At 34.2% G+C, this 27524-nt stretch overlaps 1 protein-coding gene across 1 annotated transcript in view; it reads right to left on the bottom strand.

Moving 5' to 3' along the window:
- LCMT1 (leucine carboxyl methyltransferase 1) overlaps nt 1-27524 on the bottom strand; it is a 104180-nt gene that overhangs the window by 50667 nt on the left and 25989 nt on the right. The gene's annotated exons all lie outside the window — the stretch shown is intronic.

Below are 27524 nucleotides of genomic sequence, written 5' to 3' on the forward strand. Positions count from 1 at the left end.
ACAAATTTCAAATAAAAGAAAGCATGATAAATCACACAGTGCCCCAGGAACAACACAACATACCTATTTTATTCATCATTTATATTTTATCCACAAACTAGTATTTTACCTTTGTGTTTCACCCTGCAGAAAGTAACTTAATAAATGTTAGATAAACAAATAAATAACTTAAAGGAACATAAACTCTTAAAATTATGCAAATATATTTCATTGATTTGTTCTTAAATAGTTGTTTAAAATGTGCCATTCTAATAATCACAAAGGAACAAATTTAAAGATGAAAAAAACAAATTATTTAATTGGTAAATAAACTTATGACAACTACCTCTGCAGCTATAAATCCTAAATCCACATGCTAGTTTGAGTCTCCCTGGAAATGTATGCATAACAAAAATATACTGTGGACACTTAGTTCACAGTCCATGGCAAAAAAAAATGCCAACTTGTATATTAGGATCAGCTGACTTTTTTCATATGATTGAAATAAGAAATCTGTTTTCATTTCTTCACAGATCAAACATACAAAAAGACCAAACCAAAATGGCTCAAAACAAATTTGTAGCTTTTATTTTAAAAGTCAATAAAAGATTTTTTTTTTGCTACCTATTTGCCTAGGTCTTTCAGAATACTTTCTTTAAAATTAGACATTCAATTAGTAATAAAAACCAATGAGTATTTGAGTATCTGTGACATACAAGGAAGATGTAGGTGGTAGAGAAGATAGCTCATCAGGCTTAGAAAAAGAAGACCTTCAGTTCAAATATTGTCTCAGACATTTAATAACTGTGTAGAAAAAATAACTTAAGTTTTGTTTGCCTCAGTTTCCTCATTTGTAAAACACTTAGCATTATGCCTGGCAAAAAAAGAACTGAATAAATAATAACTATTACTACTACTACACAAGGTAACAAACAAGCGCTCTGGGGAATATTTTAAAAGTAGACTATGATCCTTACCTTCAAAAATCTTAATAAGGTTAGTGTTGCTTGCTTACATTTTGTTTTCTTTTTCATTTTTTTTTCCTTTTTGATCTGATATTTCTTGGGCAGCACAAAAATTGTGGAAATATGTATAGAAGAATTGTATATGTTTATTTTATTGGATTACTTGCTAACTAGGGAAGGGGATGGGGGAAAGGAGGGAAAAAATCTGGAATACAAGGTTTTGTACACCAGGTGCTATAAAGACTAACTCTTTATAATGTCCACTTTCCTGCCCTCATTCACACTGCAGCTATCTTCATTTAGACTCTCATCACCCTAAACCAGGGCTTCTTAAATTTTTTCCACTTGCAAGCCCTTTTTGCCCCGGAAAATTTTTTGTGACTCCAGGTATTTAGGTATATAAAATAGGTAGATAAATCAAGCATCTACTAATAATAAATCATAATTTCATGACTCCTGACTCTATTAGCTAATAAAATAGAGCTATAAAAAATAATAAAATTTATCTGGAAGATCAAAAGGTCAAAAATTTCAAAGGAATTAATGAAAAAAAAAATGAAAATGAAGGTGCTCCAACTGTACCAGATATAAAACTGTATCATAAAGCAACAGTCATCAAAATTATTTGGTACTGTTAAGAAATAGAGTAGTAGATTAGTAGAATATTTTAAGTTCAAAAATAGTCAAGGACTATAGTAATCTAATGTTTGATAAACCCAAAGATTCCAGCTTCTAGAATAAAAATTCACTATAACAAAAATGGCTGGGAAAATTATAAATTAGTGTGGCAGAAACTAGGCACTGACCAGGTCAATACCTAACATTCTATACCACGATAAGGTACAAAGGGATTCATAATTTAGATATAAAGAGTGATAACTATAAGCAACTTAAGAAAACAAATGATAGTTTACCTATCAGATATATGAAAAATGGAGGAATCTATGGCCAAAGAACTAAAGAACATTGTGAGATGCAAAATGGATAATTTTGGTTACAGCAAATTTAAAAGTTTTCGCACAAAGAAACACAATGCAGCCAAGATTAGAAAAGAAGCAGAAATCTGGGAGAAAAAAAAATCTTTTACAACCAATATTTCTGATAAATGCCTCATTTCTAAAATATATGGAGAACTGACTCAAATTTATAAAAATACAAGTCATTCCCTAATAGAAAAATGATCTAAGGTTATAAACAGACAATTTTTCAGATCAAGGAATTAAAGTCATTTCTAGCCATATGGGAAAAAAATGCTCTAAATTATTAATGATTAGAGAAATGCAAGTTAAAACAATTCTGAGGTTCCACTTCATATCTCTCAGATTGGCTAAGAGAACAGGAAAAAATAATGCTGAATTTGTGGGGGATTTGGAAAAACTGGGACATTGTTGCACTGTTGGGGGAGTTGTGAAATGATCCAACCATTCTATAGAACAATTTGGAACAATGACCAAAGGGCTATAAAACTCTGCATACCCTTTATTTAATCCAGCAATATCACTCCTGGGTCTGTATCCCAAGGAAATCATAAAAGGGGGAAAAGGACCCACTTATGCAAAAGTGTTTATAGTACCTCTTTTTATAGTGGCAAGAAATTGGAAATTGAGTGGCTTCCCATCAGTTGAGGAATAGCTGAATAAGTTACAGTATATGACTGTAATGGAATATTATTGTTCCATAAGCAATGATGAACAGGCTGATTTCAGAGAGGTCTGGACTTACATGAACTAATGCTAAGTGAAGTGAGCAGAACCAAGAGAACATTGCACACAGTGACAAGATTATGTGATGATCAATTCTAATGGACTTTGCTCTTTTTAACAATGAATTGATTCGAGGCAATTCTAATAGAGTTGTACTGGAAAGTGTCATCCAAATCGGGAGAGAACTATGGAGACAAAAATAGTGAAAACACTGCACTCAGATCCACATCCAGAGGGAGAACTATGGAGCCTGAATGATTATCAAAGCATAGTATTTTCACCTTTTGCTGTCATTGTTGTTTGTTGCTTGGTTTTTGTTTCTCTCTCTCTCTCTTCTTTTTTCCCCTTTTTGATCTGAATTTTTTTTTTTTTTTTTTTTTTTTTTTGCACAGCATGAAGAAGGCACAATTATGCTTAGAAGAAATGCATATGTTTAGCCTATGTCAGATTTCTTGCTGTCTTGGGGAAAGGAAAGGAGGATGAGAGGGAGAAAAAATCGGAACACAAGGTTTTGTAAAAGTAAATGCTGAAAACTATCTTTGTACGTATTTGAGAAAAAAATTTAGGAAAAATCTACTCAACTCCTAACCAGACTTCCTGCGCTTGCCCTCTCCTTGCTTCATACCACCCTTCATCCTGTTGCTCAAGCAGTCTTTCATAGCTTCACACTAACCATATCATCCTATTTAAAATCTTAATACTGTAGGATCACAGATTCCTCACTGGTTACATAATAAAGCATATATTATTTATCATAGCATTTTGGGCTCTATAATCTGCTTCCAATCCATCTTATCTATCACACTATTCTTTTTCACACTGTCTGCACTCCAGCCAAACCATATTACTAACTGTCTGCCATTCCAGTCTTGCCCTCTCCAGCCTTCTTATCTTTATTCACAATCTCTACTCCTAACCATCCCATCCTTGAAGTGGACTCTTCTTATCTCCATTTGTTAAAATTATAAGACCTTCAGGAAGTAACAAATTGGGAAAACATTTTTACAGTTAAAGGTTCTGATAAAGGCCTCATCTCCAAAATATACAGAGAATTGACTTTAATTTATAAGAAATCAAGCCATTCTCCAATTGATAAATGGTCAAAGGATATGAACAGACAATTTTCAGATGATGAAATTAAAACTATTTCCACTCATATGAAAGAGTGTTCCAAATCACTATTGATCAGAGAAATGCAAATTAAGACAACTCTGAGATATCATTACAACCTGTCAGATTGGCTAAGATGACAAGAACAAATAACGATGAATGTTGGAGGGGCTGTGGGAAAACTGGGACACTGATGCATTGTTGGTGGAGTTGTGAAAGAATCCAACCATTCTGGAGAGCAATCTGGAATTATGCCCAAAAAGTTATCAAAATGTGCATACCCTTTGACCCAGCCATACTACTACTGGGCTTATATCCCAAGGAAATACTAAAGAAGGGAAAGGGACCTGTATGTGCCAAAATGTTTGTGGCAGCCCTTTTCATAGTGGCTAGAAGCTGGAAGATGAATGGATGTCCATCAATTGGAGAATGGTTGGGTAAACTATGGTATATGAATGTTATGGAATATTATTGTTCTGTAAGAAATGACCAACAGGAGAAATACAGAGAGGCTTGGAGAGACTTACATCAATTGATGCTGAGTGAAACGAGCAGAACCAGAAGATCATTATACACTTCAACAATGATACTGTATGAGGATGTATGCTGATGGAAGTGGATATCTTCAACATAGAGAAGAGCTAATCCAATTCCAATTGAGTAATGATGGACAGAACCAGCTACATCCAGAAAAGGAACACTGGGAAATGAGTGTAAACTGTTATTTTTACCTTCTGAATCCAATTCTTCCTGTGCAACAAGAAATTCGGTTCTACACACATATATTATATCTAGAATATACTGTAATATATTTAACATGTATAAGACTGCTTGCCATCTGGGGGAGGGGGTTGGGGGAGGAAGGGAAAAAATCTGAATAGAAGTAAGTGCAAGGGATAATGTTGTAAAAAATTACCCATGCATATGTACTGTCAAAAAAAAGTTATAATTATAAAATAAAATAAAAAATTTTTAAAAAAAATTATAAGACCTTCAAAGGATATAAACAGACAATTTTGAGATGAAGAAAGAAAAGCCTGGAAAGACATACATGAACTGATACTGAATGAAGTGAGCAGAACCAAGAGAACACTGTACAAAGTAACAGCAAGATTTTGTTATGATGGACTTGGCTTCTCTCAGCAATCCAGTGATTGAAGACAATTCCAATAAATTCAGAATGGAAAATGCTATCCACATCCAAAGAAAACTATGGAAATTGAAAGTTAATAGAAGCATAGTATTTTCACTTGTTTTTATTTGTTTTTTTCTTTCTTGTGTTTTTTTCCCTCTTTGGTTTGATTTTTCTTATATGATAAAATATGTTTAAAAGGATTGTATATGTATAAGCTATATCAAATTGCTTACTATCTTGGGAAGAGAGGGAATAAGAAAGGAATGGAGAAAAATTTGGAACACAAAATCTTACAAAAAAGAATGGTGGAACCTATGTGTATTTGGAAAAATAAAATACTCCTGAGCATAAAAGAAAATAAGTTATAATTTAGAAAATAAAAATAATTATTCCTTTTTCATACACCTCCAAAAATTACAAGATCTTGATTTAACACCTAATTCCTGCCATCTCCATAAAGTTTTGACCAATTTCCCCAACTTTAAATGAGTTCTTGCAGAAATTTCATTTAACATTTTAAAAAATCTTATTTTATTGACATCTTTTGTTTATATATCACCTGCAATTCTGATTATATGCTCACACATACACTTAGCAAAGATTCAAACAAGAAAGAAAAAAAGCAAAGCCAGCCAACACATTAATTATATTTGAAAGCATATAAGGGATTCCAAATAATCCCCCACTTCTGCAAAAAAGAAAGGATCAATTTGAACATATCAAATTTTGCCTCACGCATGCCTCTCCAAGTCTTTTTTTTCCCATTAGAAAGCTCTTACATTATATTTAATCTTTCTATATCTAAAGCCCCGTACAGTATACATTATCTCAGACAAACAAGACAATATTTCTGTTTTACCCCCTCCCCAAAATAAAATGATTAGCATAAGCTTTATCACAGCAAAACTACAGAAAAACCCTTACAGTTTAAAACTAAGAGATTCTTTAAAACAATGTTAAGCTAAAAAATGAGATTCCCACCTTGCCATTACTTAACCAATAGAGATAAGAATAAGCAATGTTAACTTTATTTAGAGGTGTTATGGAAAACTACTAAATCTTGGGTATTCTTAAAATGCTGGTTTTCAATTAAAGTTCCTAAAGAATTTGGTTTGGCTGGAATGAATGGGGGAAAAACAGACATTTTGCTCAAAACTATTATCAAATAATTTGTAATCATTAAAAGACACTAGAGTGCTTTTTTTTTTATTAAACAAACAGAGCATTAGTTAATATAAGAATAATCAAGGGATATTTCAATTTAAGTGATTGCAAAGGGGCATTGTTAAAATTACAGGCTAAGCTATATGTCATGATCTAACTTCTGTCTCATACTGCAAGCATGTTTTACTATTTAAGCAGCTGCTATATTACATTTTATAAGGCACCACTATTCAATATTCATGAATCAAATTAATAATGAAGTTTTTGTCTTTCTCTGGATTAAAGAAAATTGTTTTTTTAGCAATTTCATCCAACTAACATATTCTTGGTTGAAAAAGAAATACAGCATTCAGAAAAACAAATCTGACATTTTCACTATACTCAACTCATCCAAGGACATCTCAGGTGCTGTGTTTAATTTTGGGTGCCACATTTTAAGATGTGAGGCTCTAGGGATGAAAAAAATAGATTTCCTGGTGGCCAACCCTTCATCAATGGTTATACTCATCCTCAGACAAAAGAATTCATTGTTAGGTCCATTCTCAAAGCAGCTTTTTTACAGTGGAATCAAAGGATCCTGCAGGATTCTGGACAAGGCACTGAAATCCCCTAGTCCTCCTCTTCCATAAAATCAGGGATTGGATAAGCCAACTCCTGGAGACCCTTCTAATTCTAGATCTAGAATCCAAAGACCTTTTCCAGCTTGAGAGACTACCAGCACTGACCTCTATAATACGAGGTATAAAAACTTACCAGAGCAGGCATTTATTAACATATCTGTCTTCTACTACAATCTTTTTTAGAGGCCACACATTATGGTGAGATGATGACCCTGGGGTTTGCAATCTATAACTCTGGCCAGATCTTTTTAGAACAGGTCCAGGAACCGGCTAGATTCCTATCATTGGATAGGAATTAGCTAAATCTAGCTAAAATGAGGGGAAGCTTTTCACCAGGTTGGTCATAGAATGCTTAACTTTTTTAGTCCCAGATTTATGACTGACTACCAAAGTGTGGAGATACCAAATGGCAGCAATCAAAACAACCCTTACTGACAAAATTTCAGATTCTTAAGGTATTGAGGTATACCTGTGTATTTGTGTGCATATACATATACAAACTAAATTTTTTTAAACAGAAAGTGCAAATATTCAGCAATTAGATTCTACATTGAACCTGTATTTCATCCTATTAAAAAGTCCTACTCAGATCTTTTAATGTGATATAATTTAGAATTCTCTCTATAAGAAACATCAGAGATCACTATGTCTAGTCCTTTCATTATATACACAAAATTACATCTCATTAAAGAGAATTAGGGGTGAAGAATGATTCCTACATTGAGTTTCTTCCCAAGGAGAGGGGGTGAGGCGTTTGTAAATGATATTACAAAGGAATCACTAAATGACTTAACGCTTAGTCTGAAACAAAAATTAAGAGAAAACAATGACACAATTTTCAACCATCTGAAGAATTGTCATATGGAAAAAATATCAGTAGCAGACTTTAGCTGTGGTGTTACAGATGCTAAAAGCAAGACCAAAGGATAAAAAGTTATATTAAGCATTCAATAAATATTTGAGTTTTGGGTTTTTTTTTAATGGTTGAAGAACAGACTGTAAAGGAAGCAAATTTCATATGAACACAAGAAAGTGTGGAGTAACAAAAAGAATGCCATTAAGGCACCATATTAACTTTGAGCAAATGATTTAATTATTTCTTCTGCAAAGGGAAGGGACTATAATGTATTTTCCTTTTGTTTTTGATGGTGGCTTTATAAAGGGGCTAAGCAAAATGATCTCTCAAGTTTCTTCAATAGAGAAAATTCTAAATTCTATGACACAGAACAGTTTTCTAGCAACTAGAGTCATCTAGCTGTGCAACAGGCCTGATCACTCAAAGATATTCAAGCAAAGACCAGGAAACTGTCAGAGAGGTTATAAAAGGGACTCCTACACTTTAGTGGGTGGTTAAACTAGATGACATCTAAGATCTATTCCAACTACTATTCAAAAGGTTGCATCAACATCATAATTCAGAGACAGCTCCTAAAATATGTAACTGCTTGAGCTGAATTTAACAAAAAATCAAATTCAAGTTAACTTCTCAGAAAAATGCCAGACCGTTATATTCCTACTGGAGCAAAATGTGCTAAAAATTCAATAAAGATTTCAAAAAAGTTTTTGCAAAGTGCAATATATAGGTAGATATACTGATACTGAATCACTAAGAAAGCATTATGCAAAGTACTATAAGATCAGAATTGCATTATTTTAAAAATAAACAGTTAAAAAAAAGTCAACTGTCACATTAATGAAGATAAAACATTTATCACAATTTATTTAATAAATATGACAAAATAGATAGGATGATAAAGTGTTTGCTTAATGCTTTCAACAAAAGGAATAAAAAAATTATTCAAACAATTCAAAAAATTCTAAGACCCCTACACACTTCCTAATGGCTCTTCCTTTTATCATCAGTATTCCAGAAGCTCGATTTTATTAAAAATTAAGAAAGAAGGAAAGCACTAACAAATTTTATATTTTATCTCTATTAGAAAACTATAATAATAGTTCTATAGATGGTGATACAAAAAAGTTACTAAAGGATTATGACTCAAAATTTATCGGTACTGTATTATGTTGCCTGAAGAGAAAATTCAAGTTCCCTAGCCAAAAATTAAATAGGAAGAGGAAAAACAAACAAACAAACATTTGGCTAGCTATACTATACTTGTACCCACAAGACTCAATGCTTTATGCCAATGAATCAAGAAAGTAACTCCCCAAATGAAAATGTAGATGAACAGGGAACTCAAAAAACAAATTCATTTTTTTTTAAATTATAGCTTTTTATTGACAAAACATATGCATGGGTAATTTTTCAACATTGACCCGTGCAAAAACTTCTGTTCCAACTTTTCCCCTCCTTCCTTCCATCTCCTCCCCTAGATCGCAGGTAGTCCCATACATGTCAGATATATTAAAGAATATGTTAAATACAATATATGTATACTGCTGCACAAGAAAAATAGGATTTAGAAAGAAGGTAAAAATAACCTGAGAAGAAAATTTAAAATGCAAGCAAACAATAACAGAAAGTGCAAATGCTGTGTTGTGGTCCACACTCATTTCCCAGTGTTCTTTCACTGGGGGTAGCTGGTTCTATTCATTACTGATCAATTGGAACTTGTAAAGGGTGGAAACTCTTGAGTCAATGCACTGGGGTTAGACAATTGAGCACTTAAGGCTAATTACCAATTGGACAATACTCTGTAAAAATATGCTTGGAAAATGGCCCTTCCCACTGGCCAAATCGTTTGGTGTATACAGAGAATTGTAGAGGGACTAGGGGGTGAAGTAAGACTAGCCAGGGTCACTTATGGGTGGGAGACGAAGAGGTAAGGCTACAGAGATCCTATGTGTCCATTCCCTTCACTTCTACCATTAAAGACCAAGAATAAAGACCAAGGACTTTTGCTTATCCTGACTCCAGCTGATTCTAAGGTATCCAGGGTGCTAATGAGGTCATCACAGGAACTGATTTGGATCCTCTCATTATTGAAAAGAGCCCTATCCATCAGAATTGAACATCATATAGTATTGTTGTTAAAGTATACAATAATCTCCTGGTCCTGCTCATTTCACTCAGCATCAGTTCATGTAAGTCTCTCCAGGCCTCTCTGAAATCCTCCTGCTGGTCATTTCTTTTTTTTTTTTTTTTAATTATTTTTTATAATTATAACATTTTTTTTTGACATTACATAGGTAATTTTTTTTTTTACAACATTATTCCTTGTACTCCCTTCTGTTCTGAATTTTTCCCCTCCTTCCCTCCACCCCCTCCCCTAGATGGCAGGCATTCCCATACATATTAAATATCTTAGAGTATATCCTAGGTACAATATATGTGTGCAGAACCGAATTTTGTTATTGTTGTTGCAAAGGAAGAATTGTATTCAGAAGGTGAAAATAATCTGGGAAGAAAAACAAATGCTCACAGTTTACACTCATTTCCCAGTATTCCTTTTCTGGATGTAGCTGATTCTGTCCATCATTGATCAATTGGAATTGGATTAGCTCTTCTCTATGTTGAAGATATCCACTTCCATCAGAATACATCCTCATACAGTATCATTGTTGAAGTGTATAATGATCTCCTAATTCTGCTTGTTTCACTCAGCATCAGTTGATGTAAGTCTCTCCAAGCCTCTCTGTAATTCCTCCTGCTGGTCATTTCTTACAGAGCAATAATATTCCATAACATTCATATACCATAATTTACCCAACCATTCTCCAATTGATGGACATCCATTCATCTTCCAGTTTCTAGCCACTACAAAAAGGGCTGCCACAAACATTTTGGCACATACAGGTCCCTTTCCTTTCTTTAGTATTTCCTTATATAAGCCCAGTAGTAGCACTTCTGGGTCAAAGGGTATGAACATTTTGATAACTTTTTGGGCATAATTCCCTGCTGGTCATTTCTTAGAACAAAACAATAATATTCTATAACATTCATATACCACAATTTATTCAGCCATTCTCCAATTGATAGGCATCCATTCAATTTCCAGTTTCTAGCCACTACAAAGAGGGCTGCCACAAACATTTTTGCACATGTAGGTCCTTTTCCCTTCTTTAAGATCTCTTTGGGATATAAGCCCTGTAGTAATACTGCTGGTTCAAAGGGTATGCACAGTTTGATAACTTTTGAGCATGAGCATAGTTTTAAATTGCTCTCCAGAATGGTTGGATCCATTCACAATTCCACCAACTAATGTATCAGTATCCCAGTGTTCCCACATCCCCTCCAACATGGGTCATGATCATTTCCTGTCATCCTAGCCAATCTGACAGGTGTGTAGTGGCATCTCAGAGTTGTCTTAATTTGCATTTCTCTGATCAACAGTGATTTGGAGCACCTTTTCATATGATTAGAAATAATTTCAATTTCTTCATCCGAAAATGATCTGTTCATATCCTTTGACCATTGGAGAATGGCTTGATTTCTTATAAATTAGAGTCAATTCTCTAAATATTTTGTAAATGAAGCCTTTATTAGAACCTTTAACTATAAAAATGTTTTCCCAGTTTATTGCTTCCCTTCTAATCTTGTCTACATTAGTTTTGTTTGTACAAAAGCTTTTTAACTTGACATAATCAAAATTTTCTATTTTTGTGATCAGTAATGATCTCTAGTTCTTCTTTGGTTACAAATTCCTTTCTCTTCCACAGATCTCAGAGGTAAACTATCCTTGTTCTTCTAATTTATTTATAATCTTATTCTTTAAGCCTATATCATGAACCCATTTTGATCTTACTTTCTGCCGCCCTAATTTCCAATTTTCCCAGTAGTTTTTGTCAAATAGTGAATTCTTATCCCAAAAGTTGGGGTCTTTGGGTTTGTCAAACACTACATTGCTATAGTTATTGATTATTTTGTCCTGTGAACCTAATCTATTGATCAACTAGTCTATTTCTTCGCCAAATGGTTTTGGTGCAATTTTTTTTTTTTTTTTTAAATGAGGCTGGGGTTAAGTGACTTGCCCAGGATCACACAGCTAGGAAGTGTTAAGTGTCTGAGACCAGATTTGAACTCGGGTCCTTCTAAATTCAAGGCTGGTGCTCTATCCACTGCACCGCCTAGCTGCCTCCTTGGTGCAATTTTTAAAAAAGGTATGTGTAAAAAAATGGATATAAGATTGAAGAGAAACACAAAAATGAGGCCAGTACTATAAGAACAGCATCAGATATTTTGAATTCCATAATGAATTAAGGTTAATGAAGAAAGGAAAATGACAATAAAAAAGTAAATTTTTCTTGAAGTTTTTAAGGGGAAAAAAGGAGGACAAAAAAAGAATAAAACTGAGCTTCAAGGCAAATGGATAAAGATATTGGATGACAGATTAGAGTTGCCCCACTTTGATGTGATTCTCTAAAGAACAAAATTATACATCAAAGATATACATGAATGGAAAATGTGATAGGTCAATCGTGAAGAGATTCTGTAAGGGATAAATATAAGGAAACATCTGCATTGATAGTCACATAATGTCAGAAGTCAGAGAAAGGTCCTACTATGTTCTGTAGATCTTTGATTCAGGTGAAGATAATAGACAAGAACAGAACAAAATAAAGGGACATAAATGCATTTTAATCTGTACCACAAGAGTGATTACCAACACTGACGAGATCACAAATCTACTGAAACACAAAGGAAAAAAAAATTTTTTTTGAACAGGCCAGAACAAAAGTGAGTAACAAGAATTTGAAATTCTGAATAGTTGGGAAATATCAACAGATTTCCTCATTTTGCTAAATAATAATATATCCAGATGAATGACACCTCAAGATTACAATATTAAAGTATATAATTATGAAAAAACATGATCTTGGAAATCCATGGAATAGAAGAGAGGTCTAAACTGGTCTCTGCTACTTACTATATGACTAATTCATTTCATCTCATGGATCTGAACTGCCCTATCTGTAAAAAAAAAAAAAAAAAAAAAGCTGGTTTCTAACATTCCTCCAGTTTTAAATTATATGATCCTCCCTAAGAGACAAATAATTAAAAGATATGAACAAAGAATTCTCAAAAGAAGAATTGCAAAATATTTATAACCACATGAAAAAAAATGCCACAAATCACTAATAAGAGAATTACAACATAAATAAGTGTTTAAGTTGTTTAATCTCACCCTGAAAATTGGCAAAAATGACCAAATATGGTAACAGTGAATGTTAAAAAGGTTGTGGACAGGCAATTAGCAATTATGCAAATAAAATGACTAAAATGTCCATATCCTTTGAACCAGAGATTCCACTACAATGCTTTTAGTCCAAAGATAGCACTGAGAAGAAAAAATTCCCACATACTCCAACACAAGTATAGTAACACTTTTTATGATAAGAATAGAAACAAAGTAGACACTCATCAATTGGAGAATAGCTAAGCTAACTGTGGTTCATGAATGGAATGGAATATCACCACTTTAAAAAATGTGTGTAAAAAAATTTTTTGTACATGATATGCATGATGAATACAGAGAAGCACAGTAAGACATAAATGAACTGATGCAGAGTAAAATTAGCTGAGCCAAGAAAATAATATCCCAGTGACTTCCATAATGTAAATGGAAAGAACATCACACCAAAAATTCAAAAGTAAATATAACAACATTATAAAGATCAAGGGGGACTCAAATGAAAAGACATGAGAAGACATTCCCATTCTACTCCTTTGTGAAGATAGAAGGTTCCACAGGTGTTATACATTCCACATGTTTTCAGATTTTTTCATGAATATCTTGAAATGTCTTTTCATTTGAGTCCCCCTTGATCTTTATAATGTTGTTATATTTACTTTTGAATTTTTGGTGTGATGTTCTTTCCATTTACATTACGGAAGTCACTGGGATATTATTTTCTTGGCTCAGCTAATTTTACTCTGCATCAGTTCATTTATGTATATAAAGTTCTCATATTTCATTTTCATTCATTAATTTAATGATAAATAAGAGAACTAGCATGACTTGAGACACTGGTGTAAAACTCAAACAGAAACAGACTCCTGACTTAGAAACCACAAATCAACACTTTCTATTTTGTATTGTATTTTTATTTATTTTGTTTTACATTTCCAATTCAATTTAATCTGAATCTGATTGCACTCCCTGAAAAAGGTGAATTTGACAAGTTTAGCTTAGAGGATAGAGAATTGGCATAGGAATCAGGATAGTCTAAGTTATGGGTGACTGTATGACAGCTTAGTCCTTTAAGAATATAAACTGGAGAAAAAAGTGTCAGCCTGCATTGGAAGAACAAGTTCTTTACTATACATCCCTTAAACTAATGAAATCACAGGTCTAATCCCTAAGCATACCCCTATTAGACTGGGAGGTCAAAAGAATGCCATGGTTTAACTTAGACTTTACCAAAGTGCTTAAAATCTTTCAGGTAATTTTTGGGATAAGAATGCACTCCAGATAACAAGAAAATAGATGAATATTTAAGTTAAAAAGCAAGTCATTAATGGCTTAACTAGTATATGGAATTAGAGTTTATGGTGTTTGAATAGTATATGTTTAACTAGTAGCCTTCCTATCCTATGAAACAGCCCTGGGAAAACTCAAAAAACCCTAAGGGAGAAACTGCATCATTCTATCAGAGTAAACCACAAACATTGGCCCAAAGTCCCTTTTCTTTTGTTGGTAGGAAGTTTAAATATGTACCAGACTCCAATTGCTGAAGAAGCTTCCTTTCCCCCACTAGCATAAACTAGTACCAGACTCCAGATCCAAACTCCTCATCTTTTCCCCCTAATGTTGTGTCCTACTAAACCCATACAAGAATCCTATCAAAACCTACCAGACTACCAATTCTATGTTGGAGCTTACCAGACCTGACCAGTTTCCACCATCTTCCCTGACTGCCCTTCATTTTGTGAGTTTCACACCCTATCCCACCCTCCAAAGCTGGCTTGCTTTACTGCCTAGGTGTAAATTCCATTTTTCCTTATAAAATACTGCTGGTATTCTGAACCTTCCTAAATCTTTGTCTGGTCCTTTCCTACTAATCAGTTTTTTCCATGACTTCCATAAAGGAATAAATGGCATGCTTATCAAATTTACAGAGGGCACAAAAACGAAACACCTAAAGACTCTTCAAACACTAGAATACTGGACAGAACTTAACCAGTTGGAAGTTAGTAAGAACAAATGTAAGCTTTTAAAATTTTTAATTTTTAAATCAATTTTTAAAAATCTACTTCATAATGACAAAATTCAGAAATTTAGCCAGAAATCAGTTTTCTTGAAAAAAGACCAGGAACTTTTTTAGAAGAAAGACAAGCTCAACATGATTAAATATGATGTGATGGTTTAAAAAGCTTGTACAATCTTAGATTACACTAAGAGGCAAACTATCCAAGATGAAAACACTGTTGTTCTCTATCCCAGTCCAACAACCTCTGGAGAACTGTTTTCAGTTCAGGGTACTACATTTTAGGAAGGAACAACCAGGATACTGTAAAATCTCAAGATCAATATGGGGAATGAGCTGAAAGAAATAGAGACAAGAGGTCTTGAGGAAACACAATAGTATTCTTCACAAATCTTAAGGGTTGTCATGCAGAAGAAGTATCAGTTTTGCGCTATTTGGTTCTAGCGTGTAAAACCAAGCCAATTGGAGCATTAAACCCAATCAACAATATGATGGATTGCCAATGTGTTCTCTATCACTAACTGTCATTAGGCAAAGGATGAATGATCAATTGTATGATATGTCACAGAGCAAATTCTTGTTCAGGTATGTGATAGACTAGATATACTATGAGGTCTCTTTCAAATTTTGCTGGACTGTGACTCAGAAAAGACAAAATGAAACAGCTTTAAAACTTGCTACAAAGTAGAAACATGTGTTGCCCAATTACTGTGAACTTTAACATTAAGTCTGAGAAGATCCAATTCATTAGTTATATTACATTATATAAAATACCTACTAACCCTATAAAATTGATAAAATTTTGTCCAAAAATTGACAAAATTTAGGGCAATGACTAAAAGCACCAAATACCATGAATGGACTTTGGTATCACAGGGTGAATTATCTGCATTACTTCATATCATAAACATAACAAAAATTCCAAGGACTTGCACGTAAGCTATCCTGGCTTAGCAAAATGAAACCAGAAATTTTTTGTTTTACAAATTAACTTGGACATAAAAAATGTTTTATCTTTAAATAAAGTTAACACAATTACCTAATTTTAAATTTGGGAGAACTAAATGTCCTAGTAAAGAGATATTTAGAAAGCTTGTTTAACTTTTAAAAGCTGAACATAACTCTTTACAATAATATCTTTACAGATATTTCAGAAGGAATAATATTGTTAACTTTGACATTTTCTTATAGAACCTTTATTCACATAATACAGAAACTACCAGGGCTTCGCAGAGAAGTTTTAAAAACAAGATATTCACTCACAAGTTGTATATCTTCAATAGTAGTATTTAGAGAATCAAAGAATCCTTGAATCTTAAAATTAGAAGAGAACTCAAAGGTCAATCCTTGGTCAAATCCAATCCATAATATTCAGATATAATATAAATGCAATCTATAATATCATCCAGCCTCTGCCTGAATAAAGTAATTGTCCTTTCCCACCCAAGAAAGTAATTTCATCTCCAGATATCTTTAATCAGTGTTTTATTATACTGAGTAGAATCTGCACCTAAGTTAGAGATTAGCAAAAATAAGGATGGAATTATAATATTTAATTATTTTAAATAATTGTTGCTTTTGAATAATTACTGTTTAATTGTATTGTATGCTGAAACTGCTCCTTAACTCTCCCATTTGGGACCAACACACACACAAAAAAAAAAAAAAAAAGGTAAACACTCTTCCACATGGAAGTTCTTCAAATATTGGAAGACTATTATACTGACCACCTAAGCATTCCCTTCCAATAGGATAATCAATCCTAGCTCCTTTGCTCAACTTAATTCAATTCAACATGCAATAAATAAACTGTTTTATGGCTAAAAAACACAAACACAAAAAGGAATCCCTGCCACAAGGGACTGAATTCTACTGGAAGATAAAAACAAACAAGGAAACAGCTAAGTAAACATAAGATAATTTGAGGAATAAGAAAACCCTAACAACTAAGGGAGTCATAAAAGCCATACCTTCCTGTAGGTAACAGGAGCTGAGTCTTAAAGAAAGCTGCTCTAAAAATGAATGCATTCCAGAGAGAATGGATAAATGTGAAGGGAAGTGAAAGACATGGAGATAAGACATGAAACAATCAATTCAAGGAACAAATAGTCTGCTTGGCTGAGTAGTAGAATGCAAAAATGAGGTAAAAGTATAAAGGTTGACTGGAGTCAGATCCGAAAGGCTTTAAATCCCAAGCTAAGTTGTTTGTGTTTTATCTTTAAAGCAATAAGGAGCCACTGAAGATTCTTGGGGAAGTGAATGACAATCCCTAAATGGCACGTTCCTATTCCCATGCTCGTTCTTCTCTCCATACTCTCCACTTTACTGACATCTCTTCTAAAATGTGACACTAACTCCAAATATAGCCCAGCAAGGGCAGAATACAATAGGAGAATCAGAAAGTTTGCTCTAAGCACTACACTTAACATTAGGGTTACATAGTTTTTCATGACCATATCACATCATGTTACCTGAATCACATGAACTACTTTCTATTTAGACTATCTTTAGACTATTAGATATCTCCTTCTGACTTACAAATTGTTTTTTTCACACTTATTCTAGCTAATTGGATCTTGTTTATTTCAGTCCACACTATAGCCCACCTATATTTTTTTGGATTCGTATTCTTTCATTTACAGCAGAATCCTATGGACTTTGAGGGAGTGCATGAGATTGGACTGGAAAAAAATTAACACCTTTATTTTTAACATCCTATTTGAAATCTAGTATTTCCTTCAGCTGTTCAAAAATATGATTCTCAGAAGGAGGGGTCAGAGGATTTACTAGACTGCCAAAGGGGTCCATAACACAAAAATGGTAAAGAACCTCTTTTAAAAACATTGACTATTTGGCAAGGAACTAGAAACTAAGTGGATAACCCATCAGTTGGGTAATGGCTGAATAAGTTATGGTATATGAATGTTATGGAATATTATTACTCTATAAAAACGACCAGCAAGATGATTTCAAAGCAGTCTAGAGAGCCTTACATGAACTCATGTTAAGTGAAACAAGTAGAACTATGAGAACAAAGTACACCGTAACAAGAAGACAATGTGATGATCATTTCTAATGAACATGGCTCTTTTCAACATGAGGTGATTCAGGCCACTTCCAATAGTCTTATGATGAAGAGAGCTATCTGCACTCAGAGAGAGGAACTGGGGAGGACTGAATGTGGATCAAAGCACAGTATTGTCACCTTTTTGGTTGTTCTTTGCTTGCTTTTTTTCTCTCATTTTCCCCCCTTTTTGATCTGATTTTTCTTGTGCAACATGATAAATATGGAAATATGTTTAGAAGAAGAAAAAAAAAAAAGACTACTTATAATGTCCTAGTTAGCTTTCTGGAGGTCTCGGGACCAGCCTTGGTCTCAGCAGAATAATCACCATGAGAATAATCAGGAATAAAGTCCAAAGTCTTTATTATCTCCTTCACCTGAGGCCAGGCTAGCTTTCTGGAGGCCCTCTGGAATGGGTCTAAGATTCAGTGGAGGAAGGCAGGAGAGCCACCAGGACAGTCTCTATCTTGAAGTCTGTCTCAGTCCAAGAGCTTGAGCTCCAGCCTCTAGTCCTGTCTTCTCTCCCTCTGGCTGAGTTGTCCCCAGTTTATATTCTCTATAACAATTACATCATTACAATATACTGAGTATAAACCAATCATTATATTACTATGGAACCATTATTTGCTGTAAGATTAAATCAATCATACTGAACTAGAGAACTCACATGCTAAACTAAATAATCATTATCTTATCAATTCCACTGAGTTAACACCTGGTTGTAGGATTAAATCACTCATACTGAGCTCCTGCCCTTTACATCTCTCCTGCTTTCTTTTGTTTTAGAACATATGTGATCACCTATGTTCATGCCCTCAGAAATGAGGGTAAAAACACCAAAAGAGGTGATTCTGCCCTCCTGGATGTCTCTGGAAGGGAGATAAAAACACCAAAGGGAAATGGGGAGTCAAACCAGATTTTGAAGCAGGTTTCTAAAGGTTCTCACTTGAAACAGGTATACATAAATCCATCAACATGGGGGGTATTGCACAAGCACATATCACAGGCTAGTAGTGGTGGAACAAACAAGAATCAACATGAAGAATTATACATGTCCATAAGTCCTAGAAATAGTCCAAAACTAATCTATTGTCCCTTGCTTCATGTGTCAGGGAATCCAATGATTCCTGCAAGTTTTGAAGTCCTCTATCAATATTATCATGTCTCAGGGAATGCAATGATTCCTGCTGGTTTTGAAGTTCTGTAACAGTCTCATTATTGGCTATGTTCTTTCAGTGTCAGATGTTTCTTAGGTCTTCTTTGTTTTGAGGTTTTTTTCCTTTTTTTCTCTCTCCAATGGACAAGGCAAATACAGCTTGTTGGCACCCATCTGATTTCTTCTCCATCTGCAGAGATACAAGCAAACCCTCTTCCCTAAGCAGTTAACCTATCTGGTCCCTTCCATTTACCACTTTCTGGATCTCTCCACTTCACTTGGCAATTATCTAAAGATAGTGGAGCTGCTTCAATTGGACACTGTCCTTCTGGCAGGTTATAAAACCTGTCTGTTGGAGCCAGTGCATCTTTGTCAAAAATCAATAAGTTAATTGTATAAAGAGCTAAATTTAGAAGTTCTCTAGGATTACCTGTGGCTCCCCCTTTTTTTTTTTTTGCTTTTGGAGGAATGTCTTGATTTCTCTGTTTCTCCTCTCTACTATTGCCTATCTTTGAGGATTAAAAAGTATGCCAATGGTGGGTAAAATCTGATACTGTGAGCAAAAGTGTGCAAAATATTTAGATGTATATGCAGGTCCATTTTCTGTTTTGATTGCTTGTGGCACACCCATAATTGCAAATGCTTATATAAGGAATTCAGTGACCACTCGGGCTATTTCTTTTGCTGTTGGTATTGCAAAAGTGAATCTGAAAAGGTGTCTACCACAACATGGATAAAAGACAGACGACCAAAAGATTTATAATGGGTCACATCCATTTGTCAAATTGCATTAGGTCTCAAATCACGAGGATTTTTTCCTGGAGGGAGCATAGGAGCGTGGAAAGGAAGGCAAGCTGTACAGATTTTCACTATGCTCCTAACTTCCTCTCTTGTTATCCCAAATTGCAAACATAAAGCTTGAGCAGCCTGATGATATTTAGAATGAGATTCGTGGGCTTCTTGAAATAAAGGAGTATTGGCCAATATAGTTAGAAGACTAAATATATATATATACACATATATACCTATCTGCCTTTGAATTACCATCAAAAATAGGACCTGGAAGTCCACTATGAGAGTGGACATGCAAGATATAACTCTTACCTGGATGCTTTCTCACTTGCTCTTGAAGTTCCTTAAAGAGCTGATATATATATATATATATATATATATATATATATATATATATATATATATATATATATATATATATATATATATGTATGTATATGTATATATATATATATATGTATATATATATACATATATATATATATATATTGGAAACTACAAATTTTCTGTGACAATTCTTTGTACCATACCTACTGAATAGTTTGAATCAGATATTATATTTATATCTCCTGGATAGTAAGAGCTAGAATGATTGTATACGATTCCTTCTCCTGAGTGGATTGAAAAGAACTTCTGACTACTTTCTTTAAGTCATGACAATATACAGCACAAATGCTATGTTTAGATGCATCTGTACTGACAGTTCGTCCTTTAAGAGGAATCTTAGAAACCTTTTCTTCAAAAATCCATTGCCAATTATGTAATAGTCTGGTTATCTTTAAAGGAGACCCATGTGTAAAATTTCGAGCCATGGCTAATAAAATTTGCCACTCTGGGATGGTTTCACAGCATACATTAATTTGTGCATTAGTATATAAGGTGTATATCTTGTCAGGTCTTATCCCAGATAATTATACTGCTCGCTAAATGGCTTTTAATAAAATTCTAGCCACAAGTACTGGTTAAGGAGTAAGGCTTTGTTCTGGTTGTGCTGGGAGGTTCACCCACTCATCACTCTGTCTCCTTGATGAAAGACTGCTGTGGGTGCCTCTTGTGTAGCAAAAACTGATATTTCCAAGGGTTTCTGAATGACTCTTTCAACCACATTGGATAAATCCAGTTCAACTTCTCTCATAGCCTCTTGAGCTTCTTTTGTAAGCTGATGTGGTGAGTTTAAAGCACTGTCTCCCCTTAAAATGTCATATAGTGATTGTAATTGATAGGTAGTTAGGCCTAATACTGGACACATCCATTGGATATCTCCTATCAATTTCTGAAAGTCATTTAAGGTGTTCAACTTCTCTGTTCTTAAAGAAAGTTTTTGTACTGTAAGCACCTTAGGGTATGCTTCATATACTAAATATTAAAAAGGAGTATGTCTTTGAATTTTTTCTGGAGCTATATCCAATTTGAAGTTCCTTAGTGTTTCTATGGTCTTTTGTAGATTTGCTTCTAACATTTACTCCTCAAGTGCACACCCCAAAATATCATCCATGTAATGTAATAACATTACTTTTGGAAATGTTTTTCTTACTGGAGTAAGAGTAGCAACAACATACATTTGACACATAGTAGGGCTGTTTTTCATTCCCTGTGGCAAAACTGTCCATTCCTATCTTTTATGAGGCTTAGCCAAGTTAACGTTGGGCACTGAAAAGAAAAATCTTTTTATATCCTCCTTATCTAGAGGGATAGAATAGAAACAATCCTTAATGTTTATAACCCAAAGAGGCCATTCTCTAGGCAATTGAATAGGAGATTGAAGTACAGGCTGAAGAATTCCCATAGTATCCAGCTGTTCATTCACTTTTCTTAAGTCAGTCAACATCCTTCATTTTCTGGATTTCTTTCTTACAACAAACACAGGGAATTCCAAGGACTTAGAGAAGGTTGTAAGTGTCCTTGGTAAAGCTGCTCCTGTACTATATCTAAGAAGGCCTGAATATTATCTTTGCTAAGGACCACTGTTCTACCCACACTGGTGTTTCAGTTTTCCACTGAATAGGAACAGATGAGAGTGTGGGCAGGATTTCAACAGCAGCCCTGCCTAAAAATACCGAAGTACTCATATGTAATCCTAATTGTGGTAAAATGTCTTTTCCCCACAGATTGATGGGGATTTTTTTCAACTATAAAAGGAGTAAAAACTCCTGTTTCACCTTCAAATGTCCATCTCAAAAGCGTAGCACTAACTTCAGCTGCTACTGATCCTCCTACGCCAGACATGTAGGTGTCTGCCTTAATCTTTGGGCAGTGACTGGGCCAGTTGGCACCTCTAAAGACTGTACAATCTGCACCAGTGTCTACCAATCCTTATAATGGTATGCCATTTATATAGATAGTGAGCATAAGTCAGTCAGCTGTCATGGCTGCTGTCCAGTATATTCCTGGATTTTGTTGCTTGGAGTCAGAATCTGGGCAACTATCACCAGACTGCCCATTAGACGTCTGTACCAGTAAACCTGATCCAACTACTTTTCCTAGTTGATAAATCACACATTGTCTACTTGTATTAGTGACTGGGATATTATCTACACATTCCCCAGTTTCCCACATGAGTGTATGGATGAACACTATTTTATAAGTACTCTTAGGAGGTGAAACAGTCAAGCCTACTGTGCCTGGAGGCAAGGGATCCATAGGCTGAAGAGGAACAGATTTCACCTCTCCAGGAGGTATCTCAGTAGTCCCAGCTGCATACAACTCTATTCTCCCCAATTGTAATCCCTTTCTCCCATCAGATTACTTCTTGGCTGATTGGTCATGTCTGGGTACTGGACTTCTAGGCACTCTCTGGGTGTAGCAATGGCTGCCATGATGCCCCAAGTATTTCTTTGTTTTGGGCCTTGGGGCTGGGCCCCTCATCCTGTTTTCCTACATCAGTCTACATTCTGATGCCCAATGGAATCCTCTATTGCATTTTGGACATGGGGTTTGGGATCTTGTTCTCCCACTTGTTTTCTCACTCTGACTCTATGCCTACATTGAGCCACACTGAAAACATTGACGAGTTTCTCTAGAAGTGTTCATCAATTCTGGAACACATATGGAAAAGAGATGAGGAATTACAAATGTGGAATGTTATATTCTCTGGAAACTTTTATTTTCAAGAAGCTTCAATAAGTACAGAAAGAATTGCTAAGGGTCAACCTATTATGCTTAAAAACAAAAGAGATTTACAAAAACTTTGGCCCGCTAAATTTTCTAACAAATCTTAGTTTCAGTACAAATTAACCTTAGGATGACTTGGAATAGACTTCAGAAATGACAGACAGTATAGCATATACCAGGATAATAGCCCAAAGGTCAAGATGAATACTAAAGGAGGAACCAACCAATGGAAACATAAAAGAAGAGAAAAAATCCTGGAAAGAGACTAAAATAATGATTGCCTAGAAAAAGCTTTAAGTTTACGACAGACTAAATAAGCTGAAAATTATTTAATCTTCATATGATTTTTACACTGAGATCCATATTATAGCATAAATTAATTTGTAGCAAAAATAGTTATAGATGTGACAACAACTGACTGTAAAACTATGCCAAAATGAATTAAATCATGGGAAAGGCATTATGAGGAAAAAAAAAAAGGGGGGGGGAGGAAAAAAGACCACAAATTCCAGAATTAGACTATTTGGAAGAAAATTTAAAACTTTTGAATCTGGGTGAAAACAGTTGAAATTTATACCGTAACTTTACTAGGAACTGTATTTGGGGTTGTCTTTAAAGTACTTATCACATTTGATAACTTTAATACTCAACTAGAACTGCCCAACTCTGAACAAATTTATTTTTCATTACAGAGTTTTAATTAAAATTGAAATGACATATAATTTTTGTTACCTAGTTAATAAAATACTATTCATTAATATTATAACATAATTAATCACACATAAGAAAAAGCAGTGTCACTAAAGATTATCATTATAAACATAGAAATACTTCCATTATAGAGAATTGGTACTTATTTTAAAGATATAATGGTATTTGTTAAAATGAAAATGGATACTTATGGATAACTAAAAATAAGATGTAAGCACTGTTGAGCATGAAGGTAATAGTGGCATTGAATTGTGGGATAGTAGAAAAAGAACTGGTTTGCTTGTCAAATGGCAGACTATAACTTGTTCTGTCATTTATGATACCATTTATTATATGTTACTTTACAGTTTGTAAAGTGATTACCTGTGAGTGTGTGTTTATGTATGTGTATATGAAATAATCCTCATAACAACTATAGGCAGTATTTTCTCTATTTTACAGAAGAGGCAGAGTGGTTCAGTAAATTACTGTCAAGGGTCACAAAGCTACTAAATTATATGAAACAGGATCTGAAATCACATTTTCCCAACACCAATTCTAGCATTCTCTGTACTGTGCCACCTCACAAACTAATAAGGTATATGATGAGCATCATTTTCCCTGTCTCTCTAAGCTTCTACTTTCTCATCTGCACTATGAAGGGCCTAGTTCAGATCACCCACTTATATGTTTCATGATAGCTCTAACATTCTCAAGTTCTAAAATTTCTCTTAAGTGTAACATTCTAAGATTCTCTGAGCTTGAGAAGTGAGGAGGGGGACACTTAATAAAAGTAGTGACAAATAATATCACCCAAATCAAGAGAGAGGTAAGAGAAGAAATAATTTTTTTGTCCTTAACTGCCTATTAGGCATTAATATTTTTTATCTCATTCAATGCCCAGGCAGCCATAGCCCTGGCTGTGACACTTTTTCTAGAAGTTGAGGGCAGAGAAAATATAAGAAAAAAGAGCAATCAACAATTGAGCATGAGGAGATAATTTTGTAAATACAAAACTTTGTAAATATGAAAATAAATGATGTGATTATTTTTAACAAAAATAAAATGTGTATTCAGATAGTCTATTTGTAACCTCAAAAGGTGAGGTAGTTATTAAAATATTTCTAGTCTATCTCCCTCATTTCATATGCATACTCTCACAATGTGCTTGATTTTTTCAAGTAGTTGCAAACAGAGCAAAATATTACAACATGAATCAAATTTAAAAAGGAAAAAAGACAATCACAAAAACAAAAATATCTTATTTTTAAAGGGATTTCATTTTTATTCCTAGAAAGACCCCAAGAACTACTAACCAACCAAATTTAGGACTATATTAAGAAATTTTCCTTAGCAACCTAAAGAGCCCTCAGTTCTATGCTTCTAACCAAGAAAAAAAAATTAAATTACCTGTGAATATGTAAATTTTTTTCATCTTTTCCTTCTAAAAAAGTGAAAAGAACACATTAGTTTTCAAGGCTAATGAAAACTCTCAGCTTTTTCCTAATGAGCATATCATGCTTTTTTCTTCATTGTAGTATTATTTTACCCACATGAAAGGATCCGATTATTTCTATTTTTCATATGATATATAAGACAGAGACAATGATACAGTGGAAATAAACTAGCTTAGGAAACCGGACAAGTCTTTCAATTTCTCTGGCCTTCCAGTCACTTACTTGCAAAACAAGTGGGTTGGACTCAGAAATGTCCAAGTTCTTCCTTTCTAAGTGTAAATCCAATGATGTTGTAAAGTTAGCATTGACATCTCCACTGAAATCCCTGTCATGTTGTGGAGGTGTCCCTGGATTTTCATAAGTTATGCCATTACCCCAAAGCACCAGTGCTAGCAGTTTGTACACTGTTCTGGAAAGGCCTCCAGCTTGGGCCCACAGCAACAACTTTCTGGCAGCAAAGCAGTACCATGTTGTTATTAAGTCACGTTCAACTCTTCATGACTCTTTTTGAAATGTTCTTGGCAAAGAAACTGGAGTGGTATGGCATTTCCCTCTCCATTACTTTTAACAGATGAGGAAAATGAGGCAGATAGGATTAAGTGGCTTGCCCAGGGTAACACTGCTAATGAGAATCTGAGGCTGAATTTGAAATCAGATCTTCCCAACTTCAGGCTCAGAACTAATATCCAATGGGCTGTTAGCTGACCTACAGCAGTGTCCACTAGAAAATAAACCTTTTTATCCAGGACAATTCACGTACACTAATAAAGAGGAATTATAATCTTAAATGGCAGGATTATATTATGGATCTTTCTGAAGAATTCTGATTTAGGCAAATACTAAAGAAAAGACTCACTGTTTCAACACGTTAATGCCTTTTTTAGTGTGAAACATACAAATAATTATGAAATTCTAATACATCCTTATGAACTGAAGAATGGCCAAACCAATTAAGATATATAGAAGCAATGGAATATCATACCACAAGAAATGATGAAAGGCTGAGTTCAAAGAAACCTGAAGAGATTTATACCTACTAATGCAGAATAAAATCAGCAAAACAAGGAGAAAAATGTATAGTAGCAAATGTAAAAATAGACAATTTTAAAAGACTTAAATAATCCAAACAATGCAATGACCAATAATGACCGATGCTATCTACTTTTATATAGAAAAGTGATTGATTCAAGGTACAGAGTGACACACATTTTGGAGCATGGGGGAATTTGTTTTGCTTGACTATGCATATATATTACAAGGGTTTTTTTTTGGGTTGTTTTTATTTTTGTGAGAGAACAGGGTTTAAGTGTCTTGTCCAAGGTCATACAGTAAGTGTCGAGTGTCTAAGGCCAGACTTGAACTCAGCTCCTCCTGACTCCAGAGTCAATACTCTACTTAGCTATTTAGCTGCTCTCTTCAAGGATTTTTTTTTCTTTTTTCTTTAAATAGAGTGAAAGGTAGAAGAGAAAGAGAAAAATGCTTGTTAACTAAAAAATCAAATAAAAGGAAAACTCTAATCTTTCACTTGATTTCTAGGTATTCAAATACTTGTATGCCAAAGAGAATTAGTGGAATTAGTTAAATCAGAGTTCATATCCTAACTTTGACACATAAACCAGATGTGTGACTTTGGCAAAAATGAAATTTTATGGGTCTCAGTTTTCTATTTTTAAAATGAGGGAGGGTAATCTCCAAGGATCCTTCCAACTATTAAGATTATGACATCATAAGCTATCTGAGAAAAGACCTATTCAAAATATTTCTATAAAACATTAAGATGCTACAAAATATTTAATGCAAAACAGTAGCAATTACAAGCATGGCATAAATCTTATATAGAGTAAAAATTAAAGATATTCTGAACCACTTATTCATTTCAAATATTTGTCTTTCACTAAGAATTTCAAAATCACAGAGATAACTTAATAAATTTAAAAAGGATCACTTTAAGAAATATCGGGAGGCAAGAATTTTGCTGACACAGATTCAACTTGACTGGAGAAATAAGGGACTAATTCTGGAGAACAATATAGAACTATGTCCCAAAGGGCTATAAAATTGTGCATACCCTTTGACCCAGCAGTGTTTCTATTGGGCTTAGATCCCAAAGAGATCTTAAAGGAGGGAAAGGAATCCTCATGTGTAAAAATGTTTGTAACAACCTTTTTTGTAGTGGCAAGAAACTGAAGGGATGCTCATTAATGACCAGCAGAATGATTTCAGAAAGGGCTGGAGAGACTTATATGAACTAGTGTTAAGTAAAGTGAGTAGAGCCTTGTACATAGCAACAAGAAGATTGCTGTGAAGATCAACTGTGATAGACTTGGCTCTTTTCAACAATGAGGTGATTCAGGCCAATTCCAATAGACTTGCAATGGAAAGTATCATCTACATCCAGAGAGAGAACTATGGAGACTGAATGTGGATCAAAGCATAGCATTTTCACCTTTTTCTTCTTGTTGTTGTTTA

The sequence above is a fragment of the Sminthopsis crassicaudata genome, chromosome 1, assembly GCF_048593235.1.
Source record: "Sminthopsis crassicaudata isolate SCR6 chromosome 1, ASM4859323v1, whole genome shotgun sequence".
NCBI classification, from domain to species: domain Eukaryota; kingdom Metazoa; phylum Chordata; class Mammalia; order Dasyuromorphia; family Dasyuridae; genus Sminthopsis; species Sminthopsis crassicaudata.